The sequence below is a fragment of the Stigmatopora nigra genome, chromosome 5, assembly GCF_051989575.1.
Source record: "Stigmatopora nigra isolate UIUO_SnigA chromosome 5, RoL_Snig_1.1, whole genome shotgun sequence".
Taxonomy (NCBI): Eukaryota; Metazoa; Chordata; class Actinopteri; order Syngnathiformes; family Syngnathidae; genus Stigmatopora; species Stigmatopora nigra.
The window spans coordinates 12,482,431-12,507,995 of NC_135512.1; the positions used below are offsets into that span (position 1 = coordinate 12,482,431).

General features: G+C 37.7%; 1 long non-coding RNA gene across 2 annotated transcripts in view; it reads right to left on the reverse strand.

The window, feature by feature from the left end:
- The window catches only part of LOC144197020 (uncharacterized), a 51,175-nt gene extending 30,500 nt beyond the window's left edge, over positions 1 to 20,675 (reverse strand). Inside the window, exons 1-3 of one of the 2 annotated variants that reach the window (XR_013326459.1) lie at positions 20,420 to 20,675; positions 20,228 to 20,345; positions 19,685 to 19,900 (exon numbers count right to left, since the gene is read on the reverse strand). This is a non-coding gene — a long non-coding RNA (uncharacterized LOC144197020). Of the gene's footprint in view, positions 1 to 19,684; positions 19,901 to 20,227; positions 20,346 to 20,419 lie in introns of those variants that run through there. The other variant, XR_013326458.1, reaches the window with a different exon arrangement.
- Positions 20,676 to 25,565: the final 4,890 nt, after the last annotated feature.

The following is a 25,565-nucleotide window of genomic DNA, read 5'->3' on the forward strand; positions in this document are numbered from 1 at the left end:
ATTCGTTGGCGGAGTGTAGCATTTCAAGTTTCACTTTTCTTTTTTTTTTTTTTTTACATTAGCAAAATCACATTTATGTAAATTATCAAATTACAGTTTCCTGGACATACAGGGTGTAGTTATGGCTGCCCTTTGCTGGGAGCATGTGAAATCTGAATGAAGGTCATTATGCCTTATGATTAATTAGCACCAAATCAAGGCTAATGCCTGACTTTTGGAACCCAGTCATCTGAAAATTAATCTAACATCTGCATTAGAAAATGGATGGATGATGAGAAGAATGAATAGCTGAGGTGAAAATATTATGAATCGCCATTCAATAAACGTTCTTACCATACTTTTGATCAAGACCATCAATGAGCAATAACTTCATTTGATTTCCTCATTCAAATTTGACTGAACCACGGTCATTATTCACATTTGTAACAACCATAATCTATGTCAGGTCTCCTTGTTGATTCAAATAATCTTTGTGGAGTTTGTAATCATTTCTCCAAACTTGCACTCATTCTTCAATGTCAATGACATTGCCTTTTTTTGTTTAATGTCTCTGTCAACACTTTAAAAGAGTTATGAAAAATGAGCCTCAGCGCACGTTGGAAGGCGGTGATTTCCCCCGAGTCACTTAAAATTGTTTCAAGCTTGGACCAGACAGGAGAAAACCAGGAGGCTTTACGCAGGAAGCGGCACAGGAAATAGTTTGGATTCAGCCAGTGAGGCAGCATGCTGGCTGGCATGCTCTGGGGACACAGTGACTGCATGTGTCATGAAATTAATCTTCTACTTTCTACATTTGTTCTTTATAAGGATGTTGTAGCAAGTTTAAAATTGGGGAAAAACCCTCAAACTGTGCTTTTCAGTCTATCACATCTGTGTGTTTAAGCTGTACTTGACTTGAGTGGTCTGGTTCCCAACGGAGGTGGCCAACCTAAATGTTGGAAGGCTTTTAAACATTCACTGAGGCAGTCTTTTGTGCATCTATTTCAAACAAAAATACGAGACTTAACCCAAGACTGAAATCTATATTTTTGTCTAATCACAAAAAAGGCAAAGAAAATTTAGTTTTAATAATATATATATATATATATATATATATATATATATATATATATATATATATATATATATATATATATATATATATATATATATATATATATATATATATATATATATATATATATATATATATATATATATATATATATATATATATATATATATATATATATATATATATAAAATATACATCTTTAATATACATATATAATTTATATATACATTATAAAATATACATTATATATTATACCATATTTTATTAATTTTACTTATTTTTAAGTTGTTTTAAAAGTCTGTATACTTTTTCCGAGTTACATACTCGTACAATAACAAAAAAAAATTCTGATTTTGATTTGGGCCTGACTTCGTTGTGGGCAGGTGCGGGCTGGATTTCCACCGGTGGCGATATGGTTGAGAGTGTGGATGGTTGTTTGTCTGTGTGTTGTCTTGCAACTGACTGGCGACCAGTCTAGGTTCTTGTCTGCTTTTCGCCCAGCGACAGCTGGGTTAGGCTCCAGCAACCCTTTCGAGGATGGATGGTATGGAAGATGAATGAATGAATGATTTTGATTCTTCATAGTTTTGCGAATGTTCATATTTTGTTTAAATTCTCCCTTGCGTTATCCATTCCGTAATCCTTAGCAAATAAAAAAGGCCTTAATCACTCCCCTTCGTTCACAGTTTCACGCAGAACAAATCCTAAAGACTATATCTCTGAAATAGGTTTCATAAACTTCAAATGTCTCCATGACCAAACAGAAATTAGTTGGACCACCAGCATGAGTAAGAACTCCCCAAAGCAATAGAACAAAATGATGTGTGAGTGAGGGATAATTCAGAAGAGGTGTTGTCTCAAAGAAGCATTTCTCCCCAAGCCCCTGGACCTCTATTGCTGTCTTCTTGTCTCCTCCCTTTTGTCTTAGTTTTCCACATTTTCCCCTTTCTTTCAGCAAGGATTAGCTCAGCAGGATGCCGGCATTCCTTCCCTACTGGTAGTCTTTGTCTTGACATTCCCACACCTCCCAGTGTCCTCTCTGGGAGGTGTCAATCCAGAAATCTTCTCTGTACTATCAGTGTATACTGTGTACTATAAAAGGAGCTAATCAAGCACATTATTTTGTTGTAAAAAAGAACATCGTGATATCATCATGGTCATGCATGGGCTTGATTCACGTCTAAATGAGATCTTTGATTTAACCATCAAGGTTTGAAAACAATTGTAGCAACTTGGATCTGGAGCCTGTTTGGAGATTTTCACACAAGAGTGAAAAAAGATAGGTGGTCTAAAATAAGGAGGCTACGTTTGGTGGGGAACACTAAAGGAATGGTAAGAAAGGACATTATAAAATGTTGAGTATGTTTTAGTTTTTGCTCCATGGGACACACCTAAAAAATGTACACCCCAAACCAAATGGCCCATATGCCTGTAAAAGTCCTTAAAATAGTCGCACTGGACTTGTAGCTACAGGGTTTAGAGTGGGAGTAAAAGTATTGACCGTCTCATTGTCTGAAAATCAGGAACACGATGTTATTTGAGTTTCAGATTAACTACTTTTTAAATAAATATAAATAGCAGTGTCCATTGATATCTCCCCCCAACAGAGTAGTGAAAAGTGGTCCTCAAGTGCCATTGTGGTTGCAGATTTTTGTTCCAACCAATACAGCACGGACAGTTTAACCAATAAAGCTTCTGCTAAAACAAGTGTCCCCTGACTGTACTCAATCGATCAAACTTGTAAGACAATGCAATTGGAATGTAAACCTGAACCCACTATGGCCCTTTCTGAAATAGTTTGGACGACTCTCTTCTTCAAATGTATCTAGTTTTAGGTCACATGGCAGTTTGAGTGTATTCGATTTGGCTCAAGCCAGAGGCAAAGTGCCCTTTGTACTAATCATCTGTCAATCACAATAGTAACCTTTTGTCAGGCAATCATTCACACCTACAGAAAAAAAAATTAGAGACTCGAGCTAAAATTACATGTACATATGTTTTCTTGTTTTAAAAGTTAAGAGTCTATGGTGTCAGAGAAATAACTGCTGGTAGACATACTGGAAGACAAGGTAACATGAGAGCCAGCAGGATGAAGAGATAGAGACATTTTGATTGATGAGTATCACAGACAGATGATGGTACTCCCTCAGGGACTTGACCCATCACTGCTAAATCTTTTCACCTGGCCTGGACAACTACACTTAAACATGCACACACTTGTTGTTTGCCTCATGATGTATTCAATATAAGTAAGCATGCTCCGTGTGTAAAAAGACTGATTATCCTTTGCAAATTCAGTTTAGTCTGAGCAAAAGTCTATGCGTGAGTGAATTACCCAGACTACTCAGACAATATTTGGGTAATAAAAGTTCCTTCCTACTGCTTGCCCTAGGGCCCATCAGCAAGGATTATCTAAGTAGGTCATTTTAATCAGGCGAATACTCATCTTTGACAATTTGCCAAAGCATAAATAGCTAATGTGACTAAAATACTTAAAGTTATCTCGGGGGGTGGGACAATATCAACAATCCTACAGACCTTCGTTTCTACTCTCGCCTGACAAATGCATATCACAATGAGTCCAGGTGCAGGTCTTTATCATTTCGCCTCCCTGACTCGATCAGCTTAAACTCCTCTTTCACTCTGCACGTTGCCTGCTTCATGTAACATCAAGTATGCAATCTGTGACCCAGCAGTGCAGATACTTGCAAGCCTCCCTTGCACACAAACCCCAAAGCTACTTAAGTCCAGAGGCTTGCTCATGTTTTGTGTCTGCTTGAGTCAGACAATTTTTCTATGACAAATTCTTATCACCTTGCAGAGAACAGAACTGCGGTGTGATGGAGGGCCTGAAAAGGGTTCGTCTGGGTTTATTTCGAGTCTGTCTTTTGCATTGTGTTAATGTGATTCTTTAACATATAAATGTATCATGCAATGTTTCGGATAGGAACAACCATTAATCAGATGTTATCAATCCTTAAATCGATAGACTGATATGTAATCATTCATTTTTCATTCACATTACCTAGCTCAACTCTAGGACAAGGAATGGAAAACTGATTTATAATTAAATCTCAAAAAGATTTAGTGGGATGATAGGTTCACCATAATAATCCTAATAGGGGATGGGAATAAAATACCCACGAAAAAAAAAATCTCCTGTTTAAAAGCAGCGTGGTGCCTCTGTTCTTGATAACGTTAAAAAATATCCGTCTTGGCTATTGAACAAGAATGGAGGGGCAATCTTGTTATCGGTGTCTGGCTGTGCGTGGTGTGTGTATATTTGTGTTTGAAAATAAAGAGCGAAAATTATATTAGCTCACCTGCCTGAGGCATTTAATCATTGTAGTGTGAATGACAATGAATAAGTCTCACTATAGTTTTAAAAACAGAATTGAATTTTCTTTTGTTTAGTAGTCCAGCAATTTGTGGTGGTTGCTATTCTGGGGTTGTCGCTTTATCATTGTAGGTCTATCAGCACTGCTCTATTCTGGAGAGGACTTGTCCCTTACTATCATTTGCTTCTCAATGACCTGACAAGAAGTTCACCGAGTGGCTGTACTAAAGTGAGTTAGAATCACACAAGGAAATAATAGATATTAGTTGAGGACATTGAGGAAGCGAATTGAATTTCTGAAATATTTAAATTAAATGAATTAAAAAATATTTTGCTCACATCAAGGGAAATTAACATACACAACCTTTGGTAATATTTAGATCAAATAAATAGATGAATTAAATATTCAGATAAAAATGACCTGACAGTGTTGCCATCCTTTTTGCAATAATGTGATAGTGAATGTTTAACCTGATCTAGATCATTTTATTTATTCATTCATTTATTTTGCTCGGACACCTTGGGAAGCACATTAAATCAAAGTGATGATTTCTGATGACTCACAATAATTTAATAGTCTGCCTGGAAAATTAAATAGAATTTTTGTCAGTCTTGACTCTGTATTTTTTTTACACTTAAACAAAAGGATTATACATTTTGTCTTGAAATATAACCTAAATTTGGTCAACTAGTATATGTTTGGGCAGGAACATTATTAATCCAACATGGGTTTTATAAGATTTTCACAAAGGTGGTCTCACAAATAATGGGCAAAGCACAGAAGGGGGACTATTTTAAGTGGGCTGGAGTGAAAGAAGAGCTGCAATGTGGTAGATGTCATCCGAGCCAGTGAATTAGCTGTACAAAAGATGGTCAAGTGAAAGAAGGAAAACCACTCACAAGGGTCTGTTCGTTAACTAACTTATTTTCAGTCAATCGATGGGAGGAGTAGGACAAAAAACCAGAGGGGGCGGTCGAAGTCTGCTATGGAACACCTGCCTTCACTTAACCTCTTTTCCTAACTTTCTGCTTGAGCTGTTTCTTTCATCATCTCTTTTGACTCCCAACTTTGTGGACACATTCAAGGCTAACACTTAGACAACTATATGAACACTATGCACCTTCAAAAGCAACACAAACTAGACAACCATCTTGACCTAAGAGGTTTTGACTTGAAACGAATCACATTTAGTTTTCTATCGCATATTATTAAAACTCGCTGAACAGTTTTGTTAACTCATGGTGATTATTTTTTCAAGTTTTCCTACTCCTAAAAGGCCCTAAAAGTTGATATTCGAGATTAAATATTGTACATCCAAAATTGTTTCCTCATGCAAATTTGCTACTTATTATGTTTCACATAAATAAAGCTTGGGCGAGCTTTTGAATGGATAAATATTTTTGTCCATGCAATTTTTTCAGAGATTCTCAGAATCAGTCAATCGCAGGGCACGAGGACACGGACATCCATTCACACTGACAGCCATACCTAGGAGCAATTTAGTGTCTCCAATCAGCCTACCATAGATGTTTTGGGAGTGTGGGAGGAAACCGGAGTGCCCAGAGAAAACCCACGCAGCTGCGGGAAGCTGTATATTGTTGGGCTCTTTACCTCATGTTTCCTTTATTTTTATGCTCTCTGAAAACACACCCAAATTCACCAGGGCCACTTAAAAAAAACAAAATTATATTCAAAAAATAATTTGCCAGATTGGATTTTTTTATGCTGCTTATGACGTAAGGAACCGCCAATGATCTCTGCGGGTTACATCGAATGCTGGGAAATTATAAGTAAACATCTTGGCAGGTCACTAAGTGGTGTGGTTCTTTGACTCTCACAGTTTAAAATGTTTGCTTTTAGTGACTAACATGTTCGCCACATCTGATATAAATGAATTCTGCTAATGTTGCCTCATAGTATAATTTTCTATCGGTAATACAGTTCCTTGTAAAATAATCAGAATATAATCTGTAATCTTCTATCTAAAGTAAAGCTAAAGTGAGTGCTCCTTTTAAAAAGGTGCATCTAGATGGTCTTGCTTCATTAGGTAAGACTGCGATGCATCAGATTTCTATTTGCCTGGGCCACTTTATACATCCAAGACACAGTATTTTCTATTTGATTTCCCCTCCTTACTGGGGTATTAAAGTTCCAGCACAGAAAGCTCATGAAAAACTCTCTAAAGTCTAGAAGGTGTTCTCAACCATATTTAAAGGTACTTTAACCATGTGGGCAATGGGTTAGACATATTTTCCTATTCATTAAAGCACACCACTCTGAAACAAAATCACTGTAGTGAGTGTGTTGGCCTTTAAATGAAATGGACTGAAGAAGACACAAGCTGGGTATTCCAAGATTCTTATGCCATACATCGTATGTAAAATGTTACACTTCCATAAAATCAATGAATAGATTTTTACATGTGTTTACCATAACAATTTAAAATGGTTTGCTGATCTAACAATTAGAGTAGCAATTTTTACTTCACCTAAATATCTCTGCGAAATCGTAATGAGGCTGTACAATGCAGGTTAGATGTCAAAGGATTGGCTTCATCTTAAAGCCTGACCAATGCAAATTGCATAGGTAAGTTTCAAGACTATAGTTTAAAGGGCAAGTTATACAATTGAAGTCCAAAGAACATTTAGCCAGTGATAGAAGACCATTATGCTAAGAGATGAAAGTACAAATATCTACCAATAATAAATTGTAGATGGAGGATATTATAACTAAAATATGTAATGATCAAGTAAGATTACATCATAACTGCATGGGGCAGATGTTCCTGGTGAAATGGGGTAACAAAAAGCAATGTTGAAATGTCTGAGGCAATTTATGCTGTCATTTCTGATATCTATTCAGACTCTTGCTTTAAAAGAGGACTGTCAACCGGGATTTAAAATTGAACATCAGGGATTTCAACATGACTTTTTTTTCCCCCACATTCAATCCTTACATTTACATTTTAAACTGTTCACAATGCGGTTTGCTTTTCTCCTTTTTCAAACCCGGTTCAAACATTTTGCATCCCTTCACTTTTGGCTGTACAGCATAATTTATGGTTTCCTGATAGAGCAGAAAGCCTGAGCTCTTAGAGTGCCGTTTCAAGCAAAATATTCTTTTCATCTCTCAAGGTTGATATCTCCCAGCTCATCTCTCTTCAGATAGCTGAAATATATCGGGTGTGTATTTTTGGTGACGGGTGGGAGGGACGTTTGCTGGTCCTTGTCCGATCTTCCCACAGCGGCCAAGGTCAAAATGGCTTTTCCATGCCAAGAACCAGTTGTTTCTCCTGCAGAGAGCTGATATTATAGCAAGACACCGTCTTGTTCTTCTTATGGGAAAACGCTAAAGTGCACTTACTGACATTAATTTTTCCAAGTAGTGCATGTTCCACTGTACTAGTTGCACACTCACCAAATAGTTTAATTTATGCAAGGACCCTGCGAACGAAAAACTATAACATCAACCCACACTCTGAGTTGATGTGCCATTAAAGAACCCACAGCAAAATATGGAAACTATCTGCCCTTATTGTCACAAAACGTGTGTCTGCCATTTCGACTATTTAATAGAAAGGAGATCAGAGAATGTTCTGAGTTGATGTTCAAATGCCCATGATGTATGGAGCTCAATGATGTTGCCTCTTGAAGTTGAGCTACAGCCAAGGTCTATGTTTGGATATAACTAAGCATCTATTTGTTGGTTTTGTGTTATTCTTTAAGCAGCAAATAATGCATTAACAGAGCACTTGCCAGTGGCAGCAATGCATGTAGAGGATTTTTCCTGAATTACTTAGAGACAGGAGTAATTCTGCATTAACTGCAAACAGTCAATCAGAAAATCAATCAATTAATGTTTGCGATGTTCACTAAAGTGATGTAGTAAACTCGTATATCAGTTATAATGTGTTCAAGAGAAGAAATTCCGTCACGAACAAAGAAGCTGGATTCCCAGGCTAAGGTCATAGACTTCATATAAAGGCAATTTCAGGATGTTTTGGGACAAACAATGGAAATGAGTTGAAAAATGAAAGCATGAGCTCAGTAACTATAGAAAGCCTACGCCAATTGAGCTTTCCTAGGGGCAGCTGGGAGTATTTTTCCCCTCATTTAGCAGGTCATGAAAGAAACCACAGGCTGCCAGATGTGACAGAGGCCACGCACCTTACTCGCACACTGTAAACACACAAAGGAACCAAATCTAACCCAGAGGTGGGTAGAGTAACCAAAAACTATTCATGTAGGATTCTGGATTATAAAGTATGATTAAAATGTAATCCAAATAATTACTTGAGTAACATGATCAATTACACAGAAAATCTTTAAGTACAGTGAAACTGATGTGTAATTGTTTTTTGGAAAGCTCGTGAATTTCAATTGGCCAATAGTATAAAATAAAAATAAATACATTCATTCAACTAATGGCAAAAAAAAAACAATCACTTTGCATAGCGATTCATTCACTTGACCACTATGCAGGCAGTGTGAGATCGATTTGAATGGGAAAAAAATACCAGCAAATTTACTCGCTGTAAATAATATAAATTAACATTCCTTCTTTACATGCACGAAACAGACTATTAATTAAAATTATTTGATTATATTGCACTGTAAGAGTTGCACCCATCATAATTATTCACAATGTGAATGTTTCATTACTCCAAAAACAGTCGTTCGAGGTCATATGGAATAGGCCCCAGCACCCTGCGACCCTGACAATGATAACCAATGTTGTAAATGAATGTTCTGCTGTTTATATAGCTATCTCCAAATTTTTGAATGTATTGTGCTATGGCATGGGCATGAACCTATCTGTAAGGTGAGAATAGATTACTTTCATGTTTTACATAAATTTGTCATTTTGTAAACTTTCCTTCTGCATGGGTCCATATGGAATATGTGTACAGCGTGGACAAAACAGGTGGTGGTAGTCGCTTTGGCAAACCAAAGAAAGACCAAGGCAAGAAAACGTTGCAGATAAAGAAAAATGGAATACAGCGCAATGGAGCATAGAAAATGTAGCATTTTTGCTGAAAAATATCCAAGCAAAAGTAAAAGTTTTGCTCAATTTAAACAATAAACATGTCATTTCTCCAAAGATCTTACTTATGAATATCTAACAGAGTATAAATGTATTGTTGGTATAGCCACCTCCAATGTAACCTTATGTTCAAATGTGTGTGGCACCCATTTACTACATTCCAGAATAAGTCCCAGGCAGATCTCTATCAGGGGGGAATGTCAGATGAAGGAGACGAAGGGTGAAGACATCAAAGGGGCCTGCAGGGAACTAAATAAATCTGGATTTAAACTCCATCTAAACCCATTTTTATTTAACATTCAACTTTAACCTCAAGCAAGAATGTGTAACTTATACCTTTGGGTGGTGTTTGCATCTTAATTGCAGTGATGCATGTATCTAGCTGCCATTAGACATTATGCAAGACAGCCACATTCTTGCAATGACACCATGTACCTAAATCACACTGCTGACCTATACAGCCCCTTGTCCTTCCACACATATTGGCCGTGTGTAAAACTGCTGGCTGATAATTACTTTCACATTACAGAACAGCCCAGTGATCTTGGTGGCTTTCCAAGACCACCTACACTGGGAGTCAGCAAGTGAACATTTGCAACTCATACCAGAAATCACACTTGATCTGCTTTAATGTTCAGGCCCTGATTGAGGGCAATCATGCAGCCTAGCATCAACAACATAAATTGGAGTAAAAATTGGGAGGAAACTGAAATATCCAAGTCCAACCTTCCATTTTTTAACTAATTATTGCATAATGTTATACTTTAGGCTCTCCCAAAATACTGACTTTTTGACTCAAGATCCTTTCCATTTTTTTACAAGGCATGTTTTGCCAATACCGTTTCGCTATGCTTGTATATTAATGCCAAGAAAAGCTTTGTTTACAATATTACACGATGACCTGTTACTGTCATTAGTTTGTTTCGAGATCTAGCCCCACTCAGCGGACATATTTGCCGAATGGTTAGATTTACAGCAGCAGAAAAGCATGATGTTATGAAAACACATGCGGCTACTGGATCTGATCCGATCTTGTGACCAAATCCAATCCGGACAGATATTCTAAAAATAGTCGTATCCAGAGCCAATTCCGATTCAGAGATACTGCGTATCGGATCAGGACAACACTAGCTTTACTGAAATAAAATGACTTTCTGCTCGCCTTCACTATATTTAAGGTAAGCTTTTCATGGCAAACCAGTGATTAATGATGAAGTATGATTTATCCTCTAGGTGCACATCATGATGGCTTTGGTTTTCATCAAAAATGTGAATGCATGCTTTTATTTGCCATGAAAAAGCAAACAGTTGGTCAAATTTGGTTAGTGAAAAAGACTTCTTCCTCCCACCCCAAAAAAATCATAATAAAATTAAAAAAGAAATACAATAAATAATTCAAAAAAAGGACAGAAAAAAAGAAAATAATAAAAAATACAAATAAAAAGATTATTACATTAATAAAATCTGACCCAAAATAAGATTTCTAAAGTCAAGGAAGAATTCCTCTGTACTACACTACATTTTCTTGATTTAACAATGTAGGGAAATTGAGAACACTTCTGTTTTGGTGACCTGGAAGGCATTTAGTACCTTGTTCAGCAATGACTTCAACTCTTTCTCATCCAAGCTAGGATTTTAACCATTGACCTTTTGGTCATTGGACAGCCCACTCTACAAGTTGTGCCCCGGCTAAAGTGTATTGAATGTGTTCATATTGTCTCAAAGCCTGTACAATACCTTTGTACTAAAGTGTTCCTTAATCCGTGGTTCAGTGTGAGATAATGAGCTCTTCTTGGCCAAGCTTAGCACCACTAAAGGCAACCATACAGGGGTTAAGCAAACAAGCTGAGGCATCACGCGGGCCTAAGCCTCTTATGCATGCACCTCTGAGAAGAAGATCATTGACTTCTAATGAATGTGTGGAGGTCAAAAGTTTTTAAAAAAATAAAATGGACCAACATTACACAACATATAATAAAGTTCCCATTACGCGAGGAATTAATGCCATTTTAGGCAAAAAAAATTCACAATAGATGTAAACTCCATAGATTAAATGACTCAAAAAGATTGACATTACTTTATGCCCTTTCCTTCTATATAAGCCTTATTTCTCGTGGAGTCTAAAATTGATGTCTTTACTTAACTGGTACGAGTTTATACTGTTCATTAAGCGCTACTATTAAAAAATGTTGTCATAATATCGTTCTTTCTTCTCAGATTGGTTGAGCAAGCTTGTCACAGAACTTAGGTACTTGATCCTTTTCAGTAAACTGTCAATGGATATTTCCCTTTCCTCTTACCCTCGGCTGGTCCCATTCTCCCGCTGTGAGCTGGAAGGAAAAGGAGTTTCATTTCCTGACCTGTTTAAACCAATTGACGTGTTGGAGGGGGGGTTCTGTATTTTCTTTCGAGACTGAGGCAGATACAGTATATAGAAGGAGTGGAAAATATGAGTGAGGTGAAGAACGTCTGTTCGCATAGGGAAAACCAAAATTTATGTTTCAAAATCTGTGTCAGCTTTGATTAAAATCTGCTGGGACATTAAATCAGCACTCTGAGTGGACATACTGTATACAAAAACATAAAGTCTGATTAAAGTACATTTGCCTCTCAGCACTTCATGATTTTTCAAGAGAACCAGCAAGAAGTAATTTAGGGAATTCAAGGACTATGCAAAAATTCCAGATTCAGAGTAGGACTGGGCAATCCCTAGAATAGTGTTTTTCCAGCTGTTTATTACACTAAAGTTAATGCAAACCTTAAGATTATGGCTTACTAAAAAACTGGACAAATTGTGCATTAGAAAAAAACTTCACATCCAATAATACAGTATTTTGAAGCTAGTATTAAATGGGGTATCCAACATCCTTCAAGAGCAGAACTAATTGAGATTGTAATATGTCATCAATGTACCCCAAAGTCAACTGGGATAGGCTCCAGCGACCACCACAACCATTGTGAGGATAAGCGTTTCACAAAATGAAATGAATGCTGAATTCATGTTTTTTTAATTCTAGTGATAAAACAAAACTTCAAACATTATTATGATGTACCCCTCAAAGATATTTTGCTCTTGTATGAAACAACCTTTATACTACGCAGAATGTGGGTCCACAAAAATTTGAATTATCAGTTTTTTTTAATTTTCAGTTGCAAACAGGTACACAACTATTAAGTACTCAGAGGGGAGACCAAACTACACTTCCCTTCCTGCCCATTGAAGATTACTGATATCACAACACATGCGAACAATGTAGTTAGGACAGTAATGTCAAATCGAGAATATGAACACCAACATGAAAATTGATGTAATAACAACAATATGAAACGAGTTACCAGGAAGAGGAAGCCCATATTCAGTATAGGGTTCAATAGTACCCAAACCAATGAGATCTCTCTACAAAGCCAAACAAAGCAGGTCAGCTAAAACCTCCAAAACCTGCTTCCAAAGACAAATATTTACAATGGACTCCTGCCAAGGAGTGAAAACTATTATCATAGAAATATTTTGGTCAAGGATCCCCAGAGATTGGTGTTGTTCAAAAGGCATAATTGAAGGTGTGGAGAGCACAAGCTCCCAGTTAGCAACACAAATAGGGCTTTAAAAGATTCATTCTGAAAAGTACGGGATTTTGAAAAGTCAGACTTTATCCTACCCACCATTAAATGAGCTCCATACCCATTGAGCCAAGACACATTTCGCAATAGTAAACGCTAACAAAGGTGTAACTTGATAAAACCGCAATGAAACTCAGCTTAAAGAAGCTCTTTAGAGGAGAACTAACCAAGCTAGACCTTCAAGTTAAGCCCTGCCAAGCACACACTGGTAATTGATATGCAATATGTGTGGCCTATGCCATTAGACTCATTAAAATGTCACTTTGTCATCAGGACACTTTGTACAAACAGCTTGCCTTATTTGCGGCAAAGGAGCATTGTATTACAGGTACAGAGTAGTACTGTGTTTAGGGGGCTCGTGTGAGTTGATCTCAATAAACAAGACAAGAGAAAAGTTTCACCAGTGATGAATAAGTGCGATGAAGGCTGGGGAAGTCATACTTTCATACTGGTTGCATGCCATTCAGGCTCCACAGGCAAACAACCAATAACACTTACATTCTTAGTGGTGGACATTCATTCATTTTATGAACTGCATATTGTCAGAAATGGTCGTAGAGGGTGCTAGAGCCTATCCGAGCTCGGCAAGAGGTGGGGGACTCCTGGAAATAGTTTTCAGCCAATCGTAGGGCACAAGGAGATGGACCATCATTCATTTGCAGTCATAACTATGGGCAATTTAGAGTGTTCAACCAGTCTACCCTGCATATTTTTTGGGACGGTGAGGCCAACACACTAACCACTTAGCCAGTTGGCCTCCGAATGGTGGACAATGTTTACTTTTTCATTAATCTACCAAGACGAGACACCCTTTCGAAAAGTTGGAGCAACGCAAAAAAACGTAGAGAACTTATCCACTTTGCATAAAATAAAATAAGTTGAAATTGCAAGGCAATACAAGCCTAACTAAACATTGACGCACATTGCATTCATTCACTTATTGGGCAAAAAAAAATAGAAGTATAACAAAAACAAGCATGTTACTTAGTAGTAATAATCAAGTTAGTGACGACAACCTTGAGTGGAATGTTTTGAGTCGATGATTAACAAGAAAAGATCAAACTGAGGCCCATGAATCATAATTAGGCTCGTGAATTGGCCTTGCATGCGAATTCTGCATGGCAAATCTAAAATGTAGTCTGACGGGTCAACTACAACAAGGGACTTAGACACTGTGTAATATAGAGGCAAATTACTCAAGGAGTTTGATGTCGTTCAGGAAAGGTCAAATAACAAGTGCATTTTATCATGAAGCTTTTTTTTCTGAGCCATTGCCCAATTTTTTTTCCCTCTCTCCAACAGACTGACCTCCTACGTAGACGGTAAATTGCAGGAAAAGGTTTTCACGCTTGGCTACAGTTTACAGTGGTAGAAACTTTATCAAACATCTCTAATAAGGATCAGAAGGAAGTGTGTTTATACCAAAGCATGGTGACCACTAAAAAATAAACTTGCTCCACACAATCCAATTTAAAGGAGTCAGAGTAGACTGCCAACGTTGCCCAAAGTTGAGTTCTAAGGATTCCCATAAATCCCTGGCTTGGCACAGAGTATATCAATAAAAAAGAAAAACCTAAACCTTTCTCCTACAAGACTCCGCTACCAACCAACCAAGCATATTGTAAGGACATTCCTTCCAATAATTTTGCGGGAAAGGCATACAACCTTTACTCAGATCGCACATCATAAGAAAACTCCATAATAAGTGAATTCCACATCACACAGGGGAGATAAAAACATTAAACACTGGCTATGTGATACATTTGGATAGAAATGGTCAGCGTACTTTTTAAGAGTGAAAGCAAACATTACTATTCAATATCCTCTGAAAAGCCATCTTATTTAGTAGTGAGCCACATTGACATTTAGCAGACAGATACTATTGAAAGTGAACGGGAAGAGGTATAGAAGCAGTTTAAAATTACTATTAGTACTAGTTTGTTGAAATATTCACAGTGTATAATACATACAGTTAATCTCTGATGAGATAAATAATTATTGCCATCTGCTGTTCATTTACGGTCTCTCACACTTTCGGGATGTTTATGCGTTAAAAGTACTCGTGTGACAAAAAGCTTGTCACGAGATTTCAATTTATTTATTTAGGATTACTTAACTTTGTGTATAACTTTTTCTTCTCACTGTAAAAAAAAGTGCAAGTAATGAATTTAAAGGTGGGGGATTGCATAAAAAATACATTCATATCTTGAAGGATATTTTATTGCCCAATTTGTGCAATGTGCAGACAATTTGACAAAATATATTTGCTATTAGATTAGATTACTTTATTTATCCCATATTCGGGAAATGTCATTGTCACAGTAGCAAGAGGGTGAGAATACACACAGGAAAAGACATTTTAGACAAATAGGTAAGTGTTGTGTTTTTTATCAAGAGACAATATAGAAAATTTGGGCCCTTAAATTACTTTTTTTTCTTTTTTCAAAGGGACTAATCAACTGTAAAAATAGCTGTCGATTGGTTAATTCATCAAGTCAGTCATACCTGCCCACTGAAATAACTCATTAGTATGGTGTGGCCAATGACGAAGCAATGTTTGAAACCTTTGCAATACACACTACGCCAAGGGTGTCAGACACGGGTTGGTTCGCGGGCCGCGTTAACGTCAACTCAATTTCATGTGGGTCGGACCATTTTAGATAACCTTTATCAATGGATTTAAAGAACTGGATTAAAAACCCTGAATATTTAGTTTTTTAAAGATCTAAAACAATGTTTATTTTATCTTTTTTTTTAATTGATTTTACAAAATGATTTTTGAACTAAAAACAGAAAAAAAATTGATATAAAAAATTACAATTACTGATTAAAAATGGGAAAAATCAGGAAATGTAATATACATCTATAATCTTTATTTGAATTTGATCTTAAAACGGAAAATAATGCAGCGGGCCAGATTTGGCCCCCGGCCCCCTACTTTGACACAAGTGCACTATGCCAAGAGTCAGAGAAAGGAGGATGATATAGCTACCAGTGCAACAGCTCTTTTTAAACTGCCTTTAAATTGCTTCCACAATATCTGTCTAAATGTCAAATTTCACAGAGCCACATAGCCTGGAGGACAAGTCCCAATACATTAGTGCCCCCTCCTAGTTCACCCTGCCCCCCAGATGTGAAGTACCTCAAGTGTCAACATGGCGCTCCACAGCAGTCTGTAGCTTGACAACTGGGCTCAACATGATCTATAGGCTTCCTGAGTGTTATTAAATAGCTAAATGCAATTCTAAACAGATTTCACATGGAGGGCTGAGCTCTGCAAAAGGACCTTTTACCTTCTCAAATGAATGCACTGCGTCAAGAACACATACAATTTATGTAGTCAGAAAACATTGTCGTCAATTTATTTTTATGGGCTTGCCACAGATTATTACTTTGCCATTTAAGGGCACGGCTTGATTGATGGAGAGAAAGAGAAAGAGAGAGAGAGTGAGTGAATACTTTGAAACTGTGCCAGACCGACATCACTTTGTAGGAAATATCAGTATAACTTTTTAAGGAAATATAATTTTCCTGTAACAAATTATGATATACATTAGATCCTCAAAAACATGAGTTGATGATTGAAGAATCTGATGATTATTTTTTATCTTGGTGAGATGCGGGTCAATGCTGTCAAAGCCAAAGGACTGTGTTGAAACACTGAGGCAGCTCTGTTACTAATTATACTGTATTTAATGGAGTATGCATTGCAAACAGAATGAAAAGATTCTCTTTAAATGTCATGCCAGGTGGAATAGAAAACCGTTTTTAGATTACAAACCCTATCAAACTACATTTAAAACCAACAACAACATTTCATTTGCATTTGATTATTTCACAAAAAGATCTTCCCAAAGTCTAACATGGTATTTCGTTTTAACCGCAAACCAACACGAACAGGGACAAACATTGTACTTGCTCATTTTTTAAAATAACAACACATGGCTGGTAATAAAATAACTGAAACTTTTACGGATCCCATCAAAGAAGTTGTATTTTATTGACATTTGTTTGTTGTTAACTGATAATTCGATTCCCAGTTATCTTTATTCAAAGATTAATGATTGAAATGGCCCACTTTTCATTTCATAAATTAATTAGTCCTTTAACAAAGCATTTGATTTAAATGTGAATATATTTATCTAAACCACTTATCCGCACAAGGGTCGCTGGTGGTTGCTGGAGCCTATCCCAGCTAACTCGAGGCAGGAGGTGGGTGACACGCTGAATTGGTTGTCAGCCAATCACAGAGCACAAGGAGATGAACAACCATTCACCGTCATACTCACACCAAGAAGCAATTGGATGTTCAACCAGCCTACCATGCATGTTTTTGGGATGTGAGAGTAAAGTGGAGTACCCAGAGAAAACCCACACAAACCCAAAGAGAACATGAAAACTTCACACAATAAAGTCCAGGAATCGAACCCTAAACCCCAGAACTATGTGGCCGACTCTCTTACAACTCGTTATAATTTTTATTAAAATTAATTTGGTCTGGCCAAAGTGAAAAATTTGGTAGAACATGAAAACTTCACACAATAAAGTCCAGGAATCGAACCCTAAACCCCAGAACTTTGTGGCCGACTCTCTTACAACTCGTTATAATTTTTATTAAAATTAATTTGGTCTGGCCAAGGTGCAAAATTTGGTAGGACCATCTCTGGGCACATTGGCAAGGTCTTTGGGGGAATTGATTTTACTATACCAAGTGTCTTTGAGGGAATTGCATCTCACATAAATGTTCTTGCAGAATGTTCCTCTCGGTTAGAGGGGGAAATTATTCCATAAAGAACCACAGTGGATTCTGGGTTTTGTTCATAAGTGATGCAACATAGACAAGACAGTTAACCAACAAAGTTTTTGCTAAAACTAGCAGCTCTCGACTGTAATAAACTGATTATACTATTACAAAACACTGGATTGGTGAAAATGGGTCATTTTGTTTGTTTGAATTAAAAAAAAATGCACCCAGTTCAGCCTCTGGTGAATTAATTGCCCAACCCTCCTCTCGAAATATGGCGAAGAAGAGTCTAAAGTTATTAAATGTATTCCTTCATGATATAGCTACATTTGTTTAACAATCATGAAAATGTTAGGAATGTTGTAATGTTAGTAAACAGTCACAGCCTAGGAAGAAAATTGATCCAAAGGAAGTAAACTTTGAAGAAATAAAATTTCTGGGTGGCCGAGTGGTTAGTGTGTTGCATCACAGTTTTGGGGTCAAGGATTCAATCCCCGGTTGATCCTCAGTGTGCGACCTTACATGATCTCCCCGGCCTTGTGTGGGTTTTCTCCAGGTACTCCACTCCCCCAAAAATAGACAGGGTAAGCTAGTTCTAGGTAGTTTTCTAATTTCAATTAGGAGGGGAGTTAATATTTATTTCTCTGATGGACCAGCACCAAGTCTCTCGTGGACCAGTATTGGTCCATGAACCTAAGGTTGGAGACCACTACACTATAATTGTCACGTTTTGTTGGAGTTTTTGGGTGGTGTTGTGTGTTTTCCTTGTGTGTGCTGTCTGAGTGATGTGTATATCTCACCTCTTATGTTCCTCCTGGTTTCCCTTCTTCTTGTGGCCAGTTGTTTTAAGTTTATAATTAGCACTTGTCTGTGTATTTAAGGGAAGAGTTTGGTGACGTCTTTTGTGGGAAAATTACCACATGTACCTTTTGTTTCCACATAAGTCATATTTTTGCCTCTGTACTTCTTCCCCTATTTATTTGTCACTTTTGTAAAGAGCACTTTTGTCATTAAAATCCTGAGTTGTGCACGAGCACTTTCACCACTTTTTTTCCCCGCCTCGCATCCTGGGTTCTCCCTCCCCACGCACCCGTGGAAATCATGACAAAATTGCCCTTAGATATGATTGTGAACATCAATGTCCGTCGCTCTATGCAACATGTGTCAAAGTGGCAGCCCGGGGGCCAAATCTGGCCCGCCGCTTCATTTTGTGCGGCCCGGGAGAGTAAATCATGAGTGCCAACTTTCAATTTTAGGATTAAATTCAAATGGAGATTATAGATGCATATTATATTTCCTGATTTTCCCCCTTTTAAATCAATAATTGTAATATTTTTAATCCATTTCTGTGTTTTTAGTTCAAAAATCATTTTGTAAAATCTAAAAATATATTTTAAAAAAAAGCTAAGATAAACATCGTTTTAGATCTATAAAAACTGAATATTTAGGGTCTTTAATACAGTTCATTTAATCGATTTATTTAAAAAAAATCTAAATTTTATATCTTGAAATGGTCCGGCCTCACATCAAATCGCGTTGACGTCAATGCGTCCCGCGAACCAACCCGAGTCTGACAGCCTTGCTCTATGGCCTGTGATTGGCTGGCTTCCAATTCAGGGTATCCCCTGCCTGGTGCTTTGATTTAGCTGGGATAGGCTCCAGCACCCCACATGACCTTTGCAAGGATAAGCTGCTCAGAAGATGAATAAAAACTTGTAATAGGTAAATTGGTTCACAGAAATATCTCATCTCATTTTCGGAACGACTTATCCTCATTAGGGTCGCAGGGGGTGCCAGAGCCTAAGCCAGCTGACTCCAGGGAGAAGAATAAACACTCTGACAAATTAGATTTTGGGGTATATAGTATTAATGGTGTATCCAGCGGGCGTATCAAACTAAGACCTGCAGGTTTTTTTGGGGGGTGTGGATGGATTGATGGACAGATGGATAAAGCTTCCATTTAAATTTGAAACGAGTGAGCACTGAAGGTTAGAAGGCACAAAAGCTCTCCATCTGACCCACTAAGAGGCTCCCATTGTGGGCCCCTGAGGAGTCAAGTCTTTCCCCGTGTGGATGCTGCTCCCTCACAATGGGCCCCGTCAACTAAATAGCAAAGATTATTTACATGAGAGGGGAAATCACATTGTTTGCCTGGGGCACTGTTTAAATTACACCTATGGGATTATCACGGTCAAACAAAACCAATTGGGGAAGAGATACACAAAAAGGCTGGAATAGATCATGGTGGTCGAACATGGCAACTTTTTGGTATAAATAAATTCTCAATTGGAGCATCACAGAAAAAGTCAGTTTTTTTTGGGAAAAAAAATATTATTTACAGTCACCGCGTAAACGAATAAGACGAAAGTGAAAATATAAGAGGAGATTTTAAAGGGAGATGTAAATAGGTGAAAAAGTTTGGAGACTCACCGGACGCGACGAAGTCCAGGACGCTGAGAAGGAGCACGGTTGTCCAGCCTGGACATCCCAGGAGACAACCGCTCGCCGCGGTCCGACTTGGATACATTCCTTCAACTCTGCGTTACACCTTTGCCAATTTTGAACATCCAATAATCAGAAGTTATAGTTAGAAACTAACAAAAATTTCCACAGCGTGCTCACGTCAAGATCTCAGTGGCACTGGATCTGGGGTGGGGGAGAGAGATGATCCTGGTGGCTCTGTCCTGGTCTGAATGTCTCTTTTCCCCCTTGGCGGAGCTCTGAGCACTTTTTTCCTCTTTCTGTCTCTCGAAATGATCGCGATCCTGCCCACTAACCTCACGCGCACAGAGAAACACAAGTCTGGAGAGACATCGTGGAAACACATGGTTGCATTGATGCCACGTATTGCCATCTAGCGGCCATAATGGTCATAACACTGACCTCATTGATTTCAATGGAAACAAATCTGGTCCATTTAAATTAGGAGTGGGCAAAGTGGTGCAGGTTTTTTGTTCCATCCAATCCAGCAAAGACACTTTATCCAATGAGATTTCAGCAGAAAACAAGGAGCACCTGATTGCAATCCACTGATTGCTTTTGTAGGACACGGATTGGTGGCAAGCGGTCCTATGTGGAATAGTTTAAGTTTTTGATTTATTTGCACACAGCATATACAAATAAAAATCAAAGAAGTGTGCCTTAAAAGTTTGGTTAATTCTCTTAGTACATGGCTTGGGAACTTTTTTGACAGAGAGAGCCATAAACAATTCACATTCTCAATTGTTATTCATTGAGAGCCATACTCCGAATTTATTAGAAGTAAAAATACATGAAAACTTCATTTCACTGCCTTTAAAGTAGAATAAGTCTCATAATTATGTTGACAAACTTGTTACCCTGATGTTAATCAATGGGATGCACGCAGTTTTTAATTAAAAACTGGAAGATTAAAGCAACTCTAGATTTAGTGTCCACATTTTAGCACACAGTTTAGCAGAGAGCCATAAACACCCATCAAAAGAGCCACATGTGACTCCCGAGCCATAAGTTCCCTACCCCTGTCTTAGTGGAATGCGTGGATATTATTCACTATAGTATAATATGAGGCAGCACACTATTTAGATACTACTTTCCTTTCTTTTATATTCAAAATGTTTGGACTCTTTATTGTTATATAACACACAGGTGTGAACACATTTTAAACAAAACAAATACCGAACTCGATATTAAATATGATTAAAGCCAGAACCAAATAGCCAAATTAATAAACATCAGTTGATAGCACATGAAGAAAATTAGACAAAAGAAAATAAATGAAGTTTTTTTTCCTTCTGTCCTTCCTTTTGTTACCCTAAAAAAATCACTAAAATAGCACTCAAAGTGACGAATTTAAGGAGGATCTTTCTCTCCTTTGCAGTCATACAGCATTTTCCTTCGTGTATCTATTCAAAATCTAACTACACTTCCTTCCTTTAATCGACTTTTAGAATCTTCCCTGGAGAGATGTTGTTAACCACCATATGGAGATGATTCAGCCCCTTGCTTCCCACTGATTTGAGATAGTGTAGTATGGGTGTGACTAAATTTGTATCACTGGATATAAAAGTAAGATTTTATTTGCACTGGAAAAACAAATGATCAACATTGGGGATTTTACTACTGTAATATAAATAGTAAACCCTTAAAAACAAGACAAATCCACATCCAGATTTTCAGAATCACAACGCCAAAATACCACATCGACCTCTTAGCTCTGGTGTTCTGGGTTCAAATCCAGGTCTGTCTACCTTGTGCGGAGTTTGCATGTTTTCACCCAAGCTGGGTGGGTTTTCTCCGGGTACTCTGGTTTCCTCCCACATTCCAAAGACATGCATGCTAGGCTGATTGGACACTAAATTGTCCCTCGGTACGTGTTAGAGCATGAATGGTTGTTTGTTTCCTTGTGTCCTGCGTTTGGCTGGGCACTAATTCAGGGAGTAGCCCGCCTACGGCCCGAAGTCAGCTAGGGTAGGCTCCAGCACCCCCTGCGACCCTAGTGAGGATAAAGCGGTTCAGAAAATGAAATGAATCACCTTAGCCAAATGACATGGAAATGTTTTTTTTACAGTTGCAAGCAATTAGAAACTTCTTAAGCTTTACCAACAAGAAAAATATACATTCTCACCATGAAATAACTTAAAATATCAAACAACAGAAATAAAATGTGGTTCCAATAATAAGGCTTACAACGAGGGCCACTTTTTGATAAATAGTTGGCAGGTTAATAGAAGTCAGGAGTGTCCATGTTGGAATCAGTGCTGATTTAATGACACACAGGTGTGTCTCAAGGTCACAAATCCCATCCTCCCCCAACGACACACATCAGCAAAATGATTAGGTTAAAGAAATAGCACAATTTTTGGGGTTTCTCTCAATAAAATTCAAATACAGTAACTCTCTCATCTAATTTTCTGAACCACTTTATTCTCATTAGGGTCGCAGGGGGTGCTGGAGCCTATCCCAGCAGTCTCCAACAATTTTCGAGTGTCCAATCAGCCTACCATGCTTGTTTTTGGAATGTGGGAGGAAACCGGAGTTCCTAGAGGAAAGCCACACAGGTCCAGGGAGATCATGCAAACCCCACACAGAAGGACATGACCTGAATTTGAACCCACAACCCCAGAGCTGTGAGGCCGACGCGCTAACCATACACCCATACACTAACTACAACATCTTGAAATGTTTGCCAAAATTCCACCTACGTCAAAAGTGACATTATCAAATCTTTACAAGGTGTGCCATGCCAGATAATTTCCAGGACATGTCACAAAGGACAAGTTTATGACCCAAACTATAAACCACAGGCTTTAACACTCAAGAGAGTGAAGGTGAACAATCAGAGCCGTCGACAGAGACAGGCAACTTTGTTCAGGCTATGTGAAGCGATGATGGTGAGAATTGTGGAAGGAAAACATGTGGCTGCTTCACCATAACAAAATGCCAAGTAACAATGCGCGGGAGTCAACATATTATAGAGTACATTTCTCTGCAGCCTGCTTCATAGTATGTTTTCCTATTTACGAAACTCAAGGTTGTGAACATGAGGAAAGGTTCTAATGTGGACTTTAAGGTGATCACAGAAGAATTGTTCAATGAGACACCAGGATAATTCTGTTTGGTTTTGAACCGTCTTGTAACATCCATGTAGCACAGATATGGGCCACATTTTTGTGTTTTACAGCCTCTCTATCTTTTTTTAAATTACATTTTAATATTTCTTAATACATTTCTTTTTACTTTACTTTGTACTTTATACTTTTTACTTTAATGATGAGTGATGAGTATGTTAATACTTCAGACCTTTTTTTATATCCATTTTTTATATATACTGTTAAAGGATGCAGTTTTTTTATATGTATTGTATCTTGTGCTGACCCGGCCCATCAGTCAAATTTTTAAAGTCAATGTGGCCCCCGGGCCGAAAAGTTTGCCCTTCCCTGCACTAGAGTGTAAGCAGCATTTTCTGGAGGGCTTTATTTTAATAATATTTTTTTCAGAAACCACGAACAAACTTAAGTCAGAATAACAATAGTAAAATGGTAATCAAGAGACTAAATAAGCTTCTGCTTCCATAAGTTTTTATAGCCTAAAAAAACAAAATAACAGGCTTTGGTCAGAGGAGAGAGAAAAAAATATATAAGTTGCACTGAATATTAGTCACAGGCCAAAGCAAACTATGGCAAAAGTGCACTTATAGTCCGGTAAATACGGTAATAGCAATAGCGTTGCAGTTCTACACAATTGCAAGAGACAACTTGTAATACACTCTCTACCGGTACAAAAAAAGTTCTGCACCAAAACTGCCATATACAGTATAAAAACCAAGCTTGAAGCGAGAACAAATCGGAAATATGAAACGTTTGTATTCTTTAACCATATTTAGTAGTTTTAAGAATGACGTCTTTGTCTGCCATATTGCCTTCTTTTCTCTTAAGGCCTGAATGGATTCTTCTGTAAACATGGCGCCAAGCCACGAAGGCCATTTGGTCCTTTAATAGCAGTAGACCAGACCATCTTAATGTAATCCTTTCTGTGATTACATGATGTAATGACAGCCAATCCAAATACAGCCTGTGGGCTATTAGCGACATTAGCACAAAAGGAACACATTTTGCATTACACTGCTTGGCCCTTGTGCAATGTAATCATGGTAGTGACATGGTAGCATCTTGATAAGGTCTAAAAAATAGGGTAACACTTCCACATTGTTTTCGTAACATCTTTTGGAAATTCCAGGAAATTCTGATCAAAGATTGCAATTAAACATCAAGCTTTCAACTAGAAAATTCAACCTGATTGACAAATCCCGGCTCAAGAACTTTAACCTAACTAACCCGAACGCTTTGGTGGGGGATTAGTGAATTGATTGTTGCAGGCACAACACTGACATGTATGACATAAATTGTTGCAAAGTATACCATTTGTGATTAAGGCCAATTTTCCCTGTCATGTTCAGAGAGAAACATGTAGCCTTTCTGCTGCACCTGAGTTTTAACCCTCACTCCTATTAACCAAATTGCAGCCAATTTCAGGCCAGATATGGCAGTTATGCAAGTTGACACCAATTTGGGTCACAAATGGTTGGTCTTTTTTTACTTGCAACATTTATCCAGATTATACAGACCATCTCATTGTGGAAGAACTGCACATCAGGACATGAATTTGTGGATTTAGGAATATTTGTCCACATCTGGAAAGTCTTGAAAACCTTGTTTATCAATGAAGACTAACCTACCAGTATGTACCTCAATACAAACTTATAAAGTTCTACAAACATGGTTTGTACTTACATTTGTCTTCCGTTATATATGTAGTGCAGAGGTGGGCAACCCGGTCCTTGAGGGCCACTGTGGGTGCAGGTTTTTGTTGCAAACGATCCAGCTAAGGAACTTTAACCAATGAGATTTCTGCAGAAAACAAGAAGCACCTGACTGCAATCCACTGATTGCACTTGCAAGACAACATGTTGGTGAAAAGGTGGCCTCTTTATGGGTAGGAATGAAAACCTGCACCCAGTGCAGCCCTTTGTGAAATAATTGAAGTTTGTGATTTATTTGCCTATAGCATATTTAAATCAAATTCAAAGTGTGCCCTTTGTGGAATAGATTGCACACCTCTGATGTAGTTTTTATGTATGTATGTAAATATTACTCCACTATACCAATCATTATGACTGTGCATGTCTAAAACTGAACTACAATAGTAAAAATGTAAGAATGTGTTGTGTAATTTATCACTCATTTTCAACAGGCTTATCCCAGTCAGCATCACGGGGTGCTGGAGCTGA